The sequence below is a fragment of the Micromesistius poutassou genome, assembly GCF_964030765.1.
Source record: "Micromesistius poutassou genome assembly, chromosome: 8".
NCBI lineage: Eukaryota > Metazoa > Chordata > Actinopteri > Gadiformes > Gadidae > Micromesistius > Micromesistius poutassou.
Genome location: NC_140278.1, coordinates 13154728 through 13169728, shown reverse-complemented (window position 1 = coordinate 13169728; position 15001 = coordinate 13154728). Strand labels below are relative to the sequence as shown.

At 41.4% G+C, this 15001-nt stretch overlaps 1 protein-coding gene across 2 annotated transcripts in view; it reads left to right on the top strand.

The window, feature by feature from the left end:
* Positions 1–11324: 11324 nt before the first annotated feature.
* LOC311352134 (neurocalcin-delta A) overlaps positions 11325–15001 on the top strand; it is a 49640-nt gene continuing 45963 nt past the window's right edge. For both annotated transcript variants that reach the window (XM_084472346.1, XM_084472344.1), the window contains exon 1: positions 11325–11460. The gene's annotated coding sequence lies outside the window, so the exon portion shown is untranslated. The remainder of the gene's footprint in view (positions 11461–15001) is intronic.

Here is a 15001-nt window from a genome sequence, read left to right as displayed (position 1 = left end):
GTGGTGGCGGTGCTGGTGGTGGCGGTGCTGGTGGTGGCGGTGCTGGTGGTGGTGGTGGTGGTGTTGGCTGAGGTGGCGATGGCGGCTGTCCTGTCCGCCTGACTCCCTCTCCAGTGCTGATAACGCGGGCAGAATAACAGGTGAGCGACTGCTGGCAGAAAGGAGATTGTCTGACCTTATTGTTTGCCTTCGCCTCCTCTTTGTTCTTCACAAATAAAGGGCTTTTTTTCCCTTTCTTTTTTTTAATAAACTGAAAGGTCCTTCGCCGTGGCCCGCAGAAAGAATGAAAGAGGGGGAGCAGTGAGCTATGGTACAATGTGCTGGGCCGGGAGGAGGAGGAGGAAGAGGAGAGGGAGGAGGAGGAGGAGAAAAAAAAAAGGAGCAGCTCATCAGAAAATAACAAAGGTGCAAGTTAAAGATAAGGCGGCTGTCAGAGATTAATCCCAGCCCGCTTGATTGTTTTCTTTAATACCAGACCTGCTACGGCAAGCGATAAGTTTGCTGAGTAATTTGGTTTTTCTGGGGGGACGGGGAAAAAGGCGAGTGTGTGGCGAGGTGCTCCAAATAATATTCAGGTGTGCTCCATAATTGATTTATTTTTTTTCTCTCGCCGCCCTCGGTTCTCAAAGAAAAATGAGATGAAACTCAAAACTGCTTTGACTTGCCTTTCTTTCTGTTTCTCCCTTGTCTGGTCTTGCTCTCTCTCTCTCTCTCTCTCTCTCTCTCTCTCTCTCTCCTTCTCTCTTTCTCTCTAACTCTCTCTCTCGCTCATGTCTCTTTCTTCTTCTTCTTCTTCTTCTTCTTCTTCTTCTTCTTCTTCTTCTTCTTCTTCCTCTTCTTTCTCTCTCGCCCCCCAACCTTTTTTGGATTAATAAACTGTCTTTGTTCAAGACAATAAAGGGGGGGGAAAGTGTGCTTGAGAAAGCAGTTTTCTCCTCACGCTCACGGCTCCATTGTGGAGATTTCTGAAGAGAAGAAATGTAAGAATGGAAGACGGCACAGCAGACAGACAGCACAATTTCAGCTTGAATTAAAGATATGTGTGTGTGTGTGTGTGTGTGTGTGTGTGTGTGTGTGTGTTTTCAGTGTCACTTTGCTTGTGTGGGTATGAGTGTGTGTATGTGTGTGTGGGTGTGTGGGTGCTTTTTCAGTGTCTCTATGCCTATGAGGGAATGTGTGTGTGTGTGTGTGTGTGTGTGTGTGTGTGTGTGTGTGTGTGTGTGTGTGTGTGTGTGTGTGTCTTCATATGTGTCCGTGCGGGTGTGGGAGTGTGTCTGTCTGTCCCATACTGATGAGTCTTAGGAAAATGAATGCAAAGAACAATAGATTAAAATCTATTAGTTAAGTAATGAGCAGCTTCGATACAGTCGCCGTATGGTAATTTGGTCTCCAGAATGAAATATGTAAATATGGTAGGGTGGAGGGGGGTATGGGAGGGAGGGAGTTTGAGGGAAGGAGGAGAAACGAGGAAGACTCTTAACTTATCTAAAGAGACTTTTTCGTTTTCCAGTGCACTGAGCAATCTGTACTGTGGGAGTTGCACACGGCAAAGTTCAACAGACAATTTGTTCTGTCGGTCGTAAATGTAGAAACCTTGACAGCAGAGTTAAGTGCTTCGATCAGATGTCAGAGATGGATGATGGGGAGGTACACATTGGAGTTGCTTGTCCGCCTCTGTACTCTGTACGTTTAAGAGCAGAAAAAGGGTAGCTCATAAAAAATCCCAATATCAATATAAATCAAATAATGTGTCATTAATATTATTTGATTCATTAATAATTTGATCATTCTTTCTTTATCCTCACTGTGTTGTATAACTCTCGGATTGAAAAAACAACATTTCTTATTCATGGTATTTCCCCTTTTTATGGCAGAAAAATAGATGTAATTTGAACACAGGGGAAAAAGATTATATGTGGTTTATTTTTCCCACCAAACTGATCTTTCTCTCGACACTCCCTAATTCCCTCATCTCCTCGTCTCCTCTGCCCTGCCTCCCAGCTAACACTTTCCATCTCTCTCTTCAACTCCCTCTTTCTCTCTATCTCGCTCTCGCTCTCTCTCTATCTCACTCACTCTTTCTGTCTCTCTTTGTTACTCTCTTTCTCTCTCTCTCCCTCTCTCTCTTTAACTCTCTCTCTCTATCCGTCTCTCTCGCTCTCTCTCTCTCGCTCTCTCTCTCTCTCTCTCTCTCTCTCTCTCTCTCTCTCTCTCTCTCTCTCTCTCTCTCTCTTTCCTCCATCACAGACACTTCTGAGGAAGATGGCTCTCATACTCCAGGGCTGTTTTCCAATTACTGCACAGCCTTTCTTCATGGCCAGGTCATTATAATTAGAGCCCCATTTAGCTTTTCTCTGAGAGTGTTTGCTTGTGTGTGTGTGTGTGTGTGTGTGTGTGTGTGTGTGTGTGTGTGTGTGTGTTTGTGCGTGCGTGCGTGCGTGCGTGCGTGCGTGCGTGCGTGCGTGCGTGTGTGTGTGTGTGTGTGTGTGTGTGTGTTTGTTTGCGTGCAGGCACACGCATGTTTGATTGGGTGTGTGTGTGTCTGTGCGCATATATATATACATTTATTATTCTTTTTGTTTCCTTCATTTATTGTGGTGTCTTGGAAAAATAATAAATAAGTGAGAAAGGGCAATGTGGAGAGTGGCTCCATTATGACGTCTGGGGGTGGACTTGGAGTGGTGGGCATTAATGGCTGCAGTTTGGGGAGAGATTGGTCTTCACACATTACTGCTGCACGGATGGAGAGAGACATCTTGGAAATGGCTTTTCTAAATCGATAGCAGGCCGCTCCGTGTGTTGCTGCGTGTCTCTCCTCGCCGGTGGATCCCTGCAGCACAGGGGGACATAATGAGTGCAGAGGAGGTTCACTCTGTGGTGGGTGAGGGGGGGATCTGCCTGGTGCAACTTGTTTAACGTGAACGTATTCTTCTCAGGTTTAGGTGTGGACGCTGTGGAGTGGAGCTCCGCTTTACTCTCTCCTGGAGGACGATGCTCGGATGCAGATGTTGCATCATGCAATGGGTAATATAGTGTGTGGTGTGTGTGTACGTGTGTGTGGGGTTGTGTGTGTCCGTGTGTCCGCATGTGTGTCCTTGTACGTTGTAAACGTCTGCATATTTCCATATCTCCATATCGCAGCTTGTGTGCCAACTTATCTTTTTGACAATGACAAACTCCTATCTGCTAACTCGCAGCCATAAATCCTGATTTCAGATATCCTCCATTGTTCCACCGACATAGGAAGTAGGGCTGCTCGACATACAGTACATCCACCTTAACATTATACTCCCACTCTCTCTCTCTCTTTCTCTCTCTCTCACTCTCTCTCTCCACGCTAGAAACAGATGGCTGGGGACCGATCTTCCAATGTGGTAGAAAACCAACTAATTGCTTTGAGGTAAATCGATACGGTGCTTGCAGCGAAACCCCTCCTCTTCCCTCACAGTCCATCAGTTTCGCTCTGCAATTACCCCATTGATTGGCCGGCGTTAATTGCGGGTCTCATTATTGCCTCCTGCAACCAGTTGCCACAGTCGCTGCTGCTGTGGAAGGCGTGAGGGTGGAAGAGTGTGAGAGGAGGACCTACTGGATCTGCAGCGATCATATTTTCCCTAGCTTGAACCAGTGGTTTATAGAATAAGCTTGGAAAAAGGTGAAATGCTAGCACACATCCTCTCTATGTACTGTATATTGCCTTGTGATTGAAAAATGCCATATTAATATGAAGAATAAATAATAATAGAGTTTGTTGCTGTTTAATGAGAGTCTGCTTTACTCTCCACCTTGTTTCATCTGTTTTTTGGTAATACCTGTATGGGCTTTTGTGCCGTTTTGTAGAGGAGAGTGAAGAGAGGCAGGGAGGTGTGTTGATGATGGTGAACGGTGCCACCGTGCCACCACTCTCATTCCCTGAGTTGAATTCATAAAAAATGCGTTATTTCTTTCAAGTCGGACAACCTAGTAGCAAAGGAACATAAACGCTACTGGCATTCAATAGCTGTCATCCTATGCATGGCTGTTTCATGGTATGTAGGCAGACAACTGGAAGCATAACATGGGGTTGTTATTATGATAATATGGTAGTTATGGTATATTACACTTCTTGTTTTAAGCATACAGCTACAATAAAGGGTTATAAAAGGGTTGTAAAGTCCAAGTCTGGAGAACACAAAGACACTGGCTTGAGCACATACCAGCTAGCTGACAAATTAACAACCTATTGTGGCAACCCGGCCCGGTCCCAATCAACGTAATGCAGAGCACCTGAGGAAGCCTGCTTAAAAGGCTGGCTTCCACGTTCATTCGGGGCTCTCTCGTGGCTGGGTGGACGGAGAGTCCAGCCGTTGTGGCTGCGCCACGCAATCATCTTTTAGTTCTTTTTGTAAAATAGTCTTATTGTTTAATTAAACGAGCCGTTGTGGCTGAACACCCAACCGAACTGCGTGCTGTTTTGACCAAGGCGGGTTCACTCCCCGAGGCGGGTTGCCACACTATTGATCAGAAAATACATCAGACACAAGATGCAAGATGCAAGACAAGATACCTAAGGAACGAGGCAACAGGCACAAGACACAAGACGCAAAACACAAGACACAAGACATAACACGTAATAAGGAAAGGCAAGTGTATTTCTATAGCACCATTTAAACACCAAGCTATTTAAAGTTCCTTCAAAAGGAAACACTATAAATAGTGGAAAAAAAAACAACATTAAATGGGACAATCATAAAAAAAAATAGTAATAACAAAAAAATAAGACCTTTCTGGAAAAGTGCTCCTTTACAACAGAAGGGTTGTATTTAGATTAAAGTGTTTAAAGACTGAAATATGACCATAATAAAATATGAATATAAGTTGAAAAAAGTCTAATTTAAGCTTTCATGGATGATGGAATAGAAAAGTTTTGCATGATTATTTTCTTATGGAACCTTCAAAACAATAATGACTGATTTAGAATACAGTTATCCTAGCATTGCTTTGTTCATTCTCTTTTCATCTCTGCTTTCTGACGTTCATCAACCTAAAGTTAAGACCAAGAATCAAACAAAATGAGCCCACCAGGCTGTCTGACTATCACCCACCCACCACCTCTCTTTCTCTTCCCTAAAAGAAAGTAAACAAACAAAACAAAAAGTTCCAAATGTGTAAGGATGTTTCACTTTCCGGAGGAAGAAAAATAAATTGGTGGAAATGATTGATGATCATTTATTTACAAAAATACACATAAAAAGGCTCACAAACACTCACACACATACCCCCCCCCCCCCCCCCCCCCCCCCCCACACACACACACACACACACACACACACACACACACACGCAAACAGACACACACACACACACATACACACACACACACACATGCATGCATGCTCACAAACACCCTCTGTCCCATGGGGTCTCTGTTAAAATTGACCTTTCCTCGTCTTTCATCAGAGGAAAATATCACCCTCAGAGAATAATGAGGACGCCAGACACATTCATTAGAGAGCATCTATCTGGATAAACTAAGACGTGGGGGTTGCTATTAAAATGTTTCTCTAAATGTTGCTGTGTAAAATTCTTAACAATGCCGATTATAATTACGATTTGAATAATAAATATCAGAAAATATTAGCAACAATATCTTGTCTGTGAGGACGTACGTTGGGCTCATCTCAATGCATTTCTCAGGTTAGATGTTTAATTTTTTGTCATTATTTCAAGTCACTTGCCTCAATAAAATGAATACAGTAACAGGCACTGATACTACAGAGCATATATAAGTAATCTTTAGTTAAGTAACTAAGGATTCAGATATCAAATTCGTTGACGCCTTCCAACATTTTACCAAATCAATGATGTTAATCCAATGCAATCCTTCAATTAAAAAATGTCCAGAATTAGAGATGTAGCCTATTTCTATGACTATTTCACCCAGTGATCTGCCTCGGTTTCCGTGGCGCTGGGTTCACACATCTCTGTGCCTCCTGTGCAGTTGATTGGGTTGGGCTCACAGCTGGGGGAGAATCTGACGGAAATAATGTTAATTAAGAATCTGACAGTTCTGAAGACGGACGCAGTGCACGCCTCTCTCCATTCGTCTGTAGACATGGTGTGTGTGTGTGTGTGTGTGTGTGTGTATGTGTGTGTGTGTGTGGGTGGTGGGTAGGTGTGCTTTTGAATTAAAGCACATGCATACACACGCTTGTGCATTATTGAATAAATGTGGTGTGTGCGTGTGCGTGCATGGGTGCTTGCATGTACTGTGTGCATGTGTGTGAGTGTGTGTGTGTTTGTGCGTGCGTGCCGGCCATGGTGTGTGTGCTCTCTCAGAAGTCACCTCATGGTGTGACCCTGTGCAAATAGGATTGTGTGATACATCTGGTCTCAGTCAGAACAGTTGGAAGCTGACTATGGCTCAATCAGTCCTGGTGATTGGTGTTGTTGGTGCCACACCTGTCCTTCCCCTTTAAATGTAATGTCCTGCCCCTTTAAATGTAATGTACTGTGTACAAAGACAGAGGAGCCAGAACAGAAAACACACAGACACACACATACACACACACGCTTCCCAAGGCAAGCGTAGTCGCCTGCCCACGTATCATTTGCCTTTGTTTTTTTTAATGTTTAAACTCTGTGTGGATTTTGCATCCAGCACATTTGCTTACAGTTACAATAAAGAGGACTTCCATTGTAGATGCAAAATGAAGCTGAACAAAAGAAAAAACAAACACACATTTTTAGTGTACGATTCCAAGCATGGGCCTCAGCCCATTCACTGATTCAACAACAAAACACACAGCATACTATTCAGACTGGTGAATACCAGTAGTGTTGAGGTAGTGTTGACCTTATGGACGAGGTGAAGGCTGCAAGTGTTCTATTATTTATGATTCTTTATTATTTCTTGTTTATTTCTTGCCTGCCAGTATAAAGAATGTTCTCAAATAACTTTGAAATGATTAATGGGTCAAAATAATTGTATTTATTATATGTATATACTTTGCATTATCCATCACTTAAAGATAAGCAATGTAACCAAAATAAGTTTTCTAAAGAGTAACAGAGTGAGCAGGCGTTCGGACAAGAGTTGTTATATAAAATGAATAAACGCCTCTAAAAACATGCTTTGACCTGTGACGCTGTATTTCATTTTAGACACACTGTGAATGTAGTCTGGTCCCTTATATTGTTGCTCTAATGGTGGTTAGCCAACAGAAAGATCCCTGTCTATGGATATAAAAACACATGTTAGTATTTCAATGTGTGTGTGTATGTGCATCAGTGTGTGTGTGTGTGTGTGTGTGTGTGTGTGTGTGTGTGTGTGTGTGTGGGTGTGTGAGTGTGTGTGTGAGACAGAGAGAGAGAGAGAGAGCCAGACAGAGCGAGAGTGTGTATGTGTGTGAGTGGATTTGACTTGGATTTGAGTCAGTGTGCGCACGAGTGCGTGTGCAGGGGGGCGGGTGCTTGCAGTGAGGTGTGTGGGAGGAGGGCGCAACATGGTTGCCAAGGTGACGGAAGATTCCATCCTTTCCTTTCTGTTTCAGCCTCCCGGGAGACAGCAGGCAGCCTCCATCAACTTTGGATGACCCCTCCCACCACCCCCACCCCAACCGCCCAGAAACACAGGTGCAACATTGTCCCTCTATATATTTATTTATTTGTTTGTATATCCCTTTGACACACACCAGCCACATGTAAACAAACTCACACAAAGACCCCCATTCCCCACACACACACACACACACACACACACACACACACTCAACACTCAAACACCATTTTTACGTATCACCCCGGGCAGCACCTTGACAAGCTGAATTAGCCCTTTGACATCTGCAGCGCTATTAGGTGACACCGGGTGCTCGTAGGGGTGAGGGGGATGGAAGGCTGGGAGAGGGAGAGAGGCGGAAAGAGGGACAGAATATGATTAACAGAAAAGGGAAAGGGAGGAATATGACACAGAGACATTTGGCTTTTAAGGAATTAAAACAGAAGGCTACAATGTGCATCAAGGGTGGTAATGTGCTCTTATAGGGATCATACATCAGAATGCATCATGGGATTTTTTGTTGCCGATGGCCATATTGAGAGGACTGAATTCCAAAATCAACGTGAATATAAGTCTTCTGGAACCTAGGCTAATGAGAACTTACTTTTTGCCACACCTTGCATGAGAAACGCTGTGTCAGTTTCAAACACAACAATGTCTTTTCATAATGACTAATCCTTTTACGATTATTTCATAAACAATGACCAAAACACCATTAGGCCTACTACAAACATAGTAACTATTATTCCAGTGCTCCTATGCTTTCAGAATGGAGGCGGTCAATGCGATGTGACGTTGTGACGTGAAAGTCCTATAGGCTGAACTGTAGTGCTTTGACCCTCACTCAAAACTCAATTTGCTGCTGGCCTGGCATGTTTTTTTATCAATATAACAAAGGAACAACAACAGAGGAGAGATCTTTGTATAAGCGGTGTCCTCTTCTTAGTGGAATTTGATTCAGAAGCCCCCGGATCGGATGAGGAATGATAGGCTGACATGTCACATTGCATTTATAATAAGACCTTTCCGGTTGCCACCTATCACGTCTGATACTTTCCGCCTGTGACAAAAACACAAGTTAGATAGGAGTCACCTTGTAAATGTCACACGATCCTGACAGACAGAAAGGGCCAATCTGAGATGGATGCAAAATGACAAAAGAATAACAAAATGGGAGAAGGAATGGGGAGAAAAAAACACATGATGAAAAATGACACATTGTGATGTGTGAACGGCTTCATAGATAAGAGGAAGTTAGCGCACTCCATTTCTCTTCCTGGTCTCGATCTCTTCCGCAGGAAGTCGCTAAATGTTTAACGCGCTGCCCTCAGGTTTGGACCTTTTCTTGGCTCGGTGCCTCATGAGTGTAATTTGGATGAGTGCAGTTCGCTTGCCTTTGGGCTCATTAACAACCACATAAACAGTAATTACTGTGATCGGCTAATTAATTCATTTAAAAATGCTGCACGGTTTAAAAGGCATGAGCAAGTCTTTTCTGGAGATGACAATTTTACAGAATCATTGTTGACATAATTAGCAATTTTATGTTCCAAAATATAACTAGAATAATTTAAAACATATTTTCTTCTGGCTTTATTTCATTTGTTCACTCTTTTGTTCATTTATTTCCACCACATTCCCTGTGTCTTGCCTTTATTTCTATTTCTAAGACAGCTTTCTCTCAATGATCCTTCGCTCTGAGGCCGACTCTCTCTGTATGGCAGCTCGGCTGTCCTCCTGATTAATGTAATTCTGTCCCCTGGATGCATCCTTTTGTTGGTTGGCCCTTGCAACACTCTGCCCTGGTCCTCAAGCCCATAATAGAATGCTCTGGCATCATCCAGTGTGTTTTGTGGAGGTAAAGAATGGTCACTTGGGCCCCGATTTTCCATTAATCATAGCAAACAGGTCAGGTAATTGGAATTAAAGACAATAAAGATACATCACTACATAATTACTACTACGACTACTACTACTACTACTACTACTACTACTACTAATACTACAATAATTATATACGTATAATATACAGTAATAATAATACAGAACAAACAAGATTTTTTATATAGTATACAATAATGATGATGATAATAATAATAATAATAACAATAATATTATTACCAATATGATAATACTAAGTATAATTAACAATTAATAAAAATACTATAATACTTAAATAGCACTAATCATATAATTCCAATACTAATAGGGATTTTCTGCAGCACATTCAATTTATTCATTGCTGATATTCTCTCAAATGAGGTTTAATTAGAAATGTTGTATTATGCAGCCTGTACTTTTACCCAGTTGTATATGTAATAACGGTATTCACCGGTTCACTAAGGCCTACAATATAGGTCTGCGGTGCATTCATGATAGAGATGGAAAATTGTCAGATTTTAGAAATAGTGGGTAGCATATCTTTGTATAGTATGTTTTATGTCCCAGGCTTGGCTCTCTGACCCCCTAACACCCCAATTAGTATTCCTGCTGAATTTATGACCACGTCAAGCATCACTTCTGGTTGATTGCCCCTCTTCTTATTAAAGTGTGGATAGATTTATGGATAGGTTGACAAGCATGGAGTAGGTTTAAGGGATTTGATTTAGATCCTCTGCCATTCTGGGGTGTTGACAAAAATACTGGACATCCTAGGTTTATACTATGATTATATTAAGAATAATAACATTCTATATTCATATAGTGACACACTTATCACCATGAACCATAGAGAAGAAAAACTCCATCCAAGTGAACCTCCATCATAGTAAAATGAAATGATCCCATGTGCAAAGACACACACACACACACACACACACACACACACACACACAGTGTGTGTGTTTGGTGGGGGCTTTTTTATGAATATGCATAGCTTTTAGCTTTGTTAGATGGCTTACTAACTCTCGACTATATAAAATAAAAAAAAATAAAAAAATAGCTATAGGGGTAGTGTGTATAGGGCTTGTAGAGAATGCATAATGGATTTTTTTGTTAGCGATACTATACTTTTGTGATGACTTGATAGAGGGATTTTACAGCTATAGAAATATACCGTAACCTAGGTTAAACTAAACTTTGTTTTGCCACATGTCTAATGAGAAAAGCTGTGGTTGTTACAAACACAACGTTACCCCAAAATGACAAATAATCTCAAGTTTAATTTCTAAACAATGACCAAATTACAATTATTACCAATGACATTCCTAAGATCCCCAACTTCCCAAATTACAGAGGTCATTGCGATGTGACGTCACGATGTAAAAGCCCTTCTGCCCTCCGGTGTCCAGTGTTTAGACTGTAGCTGGTGCTTCTATAACTCTGAAAGAGCATGTTCGTCATCTAGTGGCCATCACGTGTACGACTACATCAAAAACGGTTCAACAATAGACTGTAAAAATCTCCAAACAGACGGACCGACAGAGGTCAGAAGACAGATATATATATACTAATATTATTATCCTTATAGCTATATTTATGAAAATAATAATTATAGCATGAACGTCACTTTTTGGTGCAACTTTTCATGTTTCTTATTATATTCCACAAGGTGGCGCTGAAACTTTTCTTATTAACTTTATAGGCTATGATCAGGGTTTCCATTTAGTTTGATATTGGCTTTACCTAACGAGAAGTCGGATGATTGTTAATTCATGTTTTGTTGTATTTGCAATTATTCTGCATTTTTCAGTAAAAAGAAGAACGAGCTTGCCGGCGGACCCCCGGTCCCTTCTGTGCCATGACGCTCCTCCCTCGTTATGTTTAGTTTACATTTGACAGCGTCCACCAGTAATGAAGCATCCACCGTCCAACAAACACTGAGATTTTATGGTGGTGATACATGTGCTCGTCTTCCTTCCCCGACCAGAACAGGGGCCAGCGACCGGTGGTTGAAACCCCATCACTGCTGTTGGCGTAGTTGTGTGAGTTTCCAAATACTTTTGAATTCAATTTGGAGTTGAATGTAATGCCTTGGTTCCTCCCATCGAGGACAACCTGTCAGCACAACGAGCGTGTACCATTTTGTTAGGACCCTTGTCATATGATTTGATTTCTATTCTGAATGCAATGTATTGGTAACTCGTGTTAGTTACGGAGTTATTAACTAGTAAACTAGTTCATGATTTTGAGAGGTCACTTGTAAAATGGGAACAGTTCATTGGTTCCCTCTAACCTGATCATAATCAACACCAAGTACAAAGTACTTGTATGTTATAAAAACGATATTAATGTGCTTATAGATTAACCTTGTACCCATGCGTTCTCGCCACGCCTAGAACGGGATGCTCCAAATTATCGTTATTAGAGAGGGTGGCGGTTCTTTCAGACACATGGACTAGCGACGAGAGAGAGGGACCCCTATAAAGGGATGTCCGTTTCCGTTACATGTTTAGGATATTACTCATTCCGAAGTTTCGTCAAAACACCATATTTACCACCATTTTCGTTGTTGTTGTTCTTCTCCTTGTAGTGTTGGTATTCTGCTCGCTCTGCCGACTGTTAACGGGTTTACACAGTTCAAATGAAGTTTGAGACCGGACATAGACCGAGATAACGCTACAATCCAGGATCCTCTCGCAGCCTACTAATATATAATGTTATACCGTTGGTAACTTACACTGCGGCATAAAATATCTCAGTAGGTGTATGCCCAAACATTAATTATGTGTAGTATCCCGATTGCTGACTGTTATAACGTCTTAACCGGCCTAGTTAAACTTCTTTACCAAGTACCTCAGAAGCTAACTACAGCGGTGTGAGCTAGTCATTGGGTAAGCTACCTAGTAGCTAACTACAGCCGTTTTCAATCTGGTTTTGTTTACACAGTCTTTATGCACTCCTGTTACCCAGCAGACTGAGTGCTTGACTGGAGGAGCCAACTCAATGGGATTATATCATTTTCTACACACTTTCTACGCACAACATTTTTCACCTTGTCTACTTGTTGTGTTACTTGTACAAAGACAGACGAGGCAACATCTGGAGAAGGTCACACATCATCAGGCAAAGTGATGCTCCTGTCAGAGCTAGTCAGCGTCAACAGGCTTGGTAGGCTTTTACACTTGAATCCTTTTACTACTGGTAAGAGGTGTCTTCTGAGATGCCACTCGATGACTGGCAAAACACTGCTGGGATGAGTGATCATGTAACGGGCAGCCATGTCGTTATTCTGACACTTCTTTGGTTAGTGATACAGCAGTCAGTGTTTTAAAAGACTTATACTTTTATACTTTGTGCACTGGGCTTGGTTCTGCAGCCAAAACTACAATATACACAACATTGTTCCACCTTAGCATTGGCGCAAGTTGACCTGGGAGGGCTCATAGTTCTGGGGCCATGTACTGTACTTAGAGAGTCATAGTAACACCAGAGCCTTCCATGAGATCAGGGGGGCACTGATCCTGAGGTGCACTAAAGGAATTAACTAATTTATTGAAACAGCCTTACTTGATCACTGGCCTTTAGAAACCAAGATACACAAGATAACAGATGCAAAGAGGTTGTTCTATAGAACTGTTGTAGTCCATGTTAAAAGGCTGCTGCAGCAGGGTGGCTAGTGCTTTATGGTTATCATTATTTGCATAGTTATTCATATAGGTAAAGTCATACGTACTCCAACTGAGCGTCCATACAATTCTACTGATAGCTGGATTACCATGGCCATCTAAACATTGTTTATTGTGAGTGAGGAGAGTCCCTCTGCAGAGCAGCATTGTAGTCCTGTGTTATACTGATGATAATAGTACAGTGTCTACACCCATCTTTTCCGCTTTGGTATTGAGTGGTAGTCAATGGGGGAGCAGATGCATGTTGCATGGATTTAAGTGCTTCTAAAATAATGTCCCATGCTCTAGGTGGCTTTCAAATGAAGGTAGGCCAAACAGCCCATCATTTCCATATCCAAATAATTCCATCATTTTGGATTTGACGCTTTAAAACTATGTGCAGACATCCGTAAGGGGCTTGTGCACTGAAGTCACTTCTAAACGTGTCCAACATCCGCTGCTTCTCTCATCTTTTCTTGTGACTTTGTCTCACCAATGTGTAGTAGTAGCAATAACCCATTGGGGTGTGCCTCGCAAGAAAGAATGGAGGAGTGTGTTTTTACAGTACACAGCAAAGAGACCCCAGCTTAAGCAGAGAGATACATCTATTAAACACCACAGAGCGACCAACCTGCAGGTGTCCTGCTACATGCTCAGTGAATAGAGCTCATGGGAAATTCATGAGGTTTTTTTTGTTGTTTTTTTAAACCCTCCTGTAGGGGCTTCAATAAAAAGGTTAGGATTTGTATTGGATTTGTATGTAAGCACAATCGTGCCGTAATTGACTGAAATGAAAGTGCGAAATGGGCAGCTGCGTTTCAGTTTATGTATGAAACCCAAAACCCATGACGTAATTGGAATTCAAAAGCCCTGCACATTATTATTCAAGTTTAAATATAAGTGCATTGTCTTCCACCTGTAAAATGGAAATGCAATTGCCATGCTGTTAATGGCACAACCATTTAAATAATTGATAAAAAAATAATAATTAATTAATTAATTGTTTGAAATGGCACGCTCTTTGTAAATGCATGTACAGTTAACAAATGGAATGCTTTCAGGCATTAAATTGCTTATTTCACTTAGATGTTTCTTTGACCTATGGGTGACAAGTAAGTTGCTTCATAATGGTGGTGTGACTACAGCCTCCTTTTTCACCAGTCGGTGTATTACTCAATATGCTGTTTCTATTAATATGCCAAAGCCATAATGCAATTGATGGATCAGCCCAATCTATTTTAATTAATTCAAATGCTATTGACCGCATATTCAAATAAAGAGGTCACTGTATCCTAGTATATATTATTTAATAGTAATTATGGTGAAACTAAATCAGTACTGAGTACAGATTTAGTTTCAGAATATATCTAGATGGAGTACTGTGCTCTATCTAGACCTATTGGCTGCCTTGCTGTTCGGTGTTGAAAATATGCTAGCATGTTATGTTAGCTGTCACCAGCAGAGGTGTTAATGGTATAGGTTTCACACAGCTTGGAGCTGTGTGTGAGGTCATATGGCCATCCAATTATTAATGTTGGCGTTTTTCATTCAAAATATTCAGGCTTTATTATTATTGTGTTGTCATATATTTCTAGAATGATGTGATTACTTTTGAAGATGCTGTAGGTAAGATAATATTCAAGAGCTATGATTTGAGGGTAATTTCTCAGAAATGCTATAGCCATCCATCAGCTATTAGTGAGTGAAGTACTCTGTGAGAAATATTAATTCTGATATTTTCTGCTCACCCTTTGCAACTCAAACCACAGTAGCTTTAATTAATTAATTTGATAAAGCAAAGCAGGCAGTAACATCCATTGTTTTTGTCTGGAATTCTACCATCATCTATTTTAGGGAACTGAAAAAAAGAAAACATGCTCCAATCCAAACGATACCTTCAGCATTCTAAAAACAGACC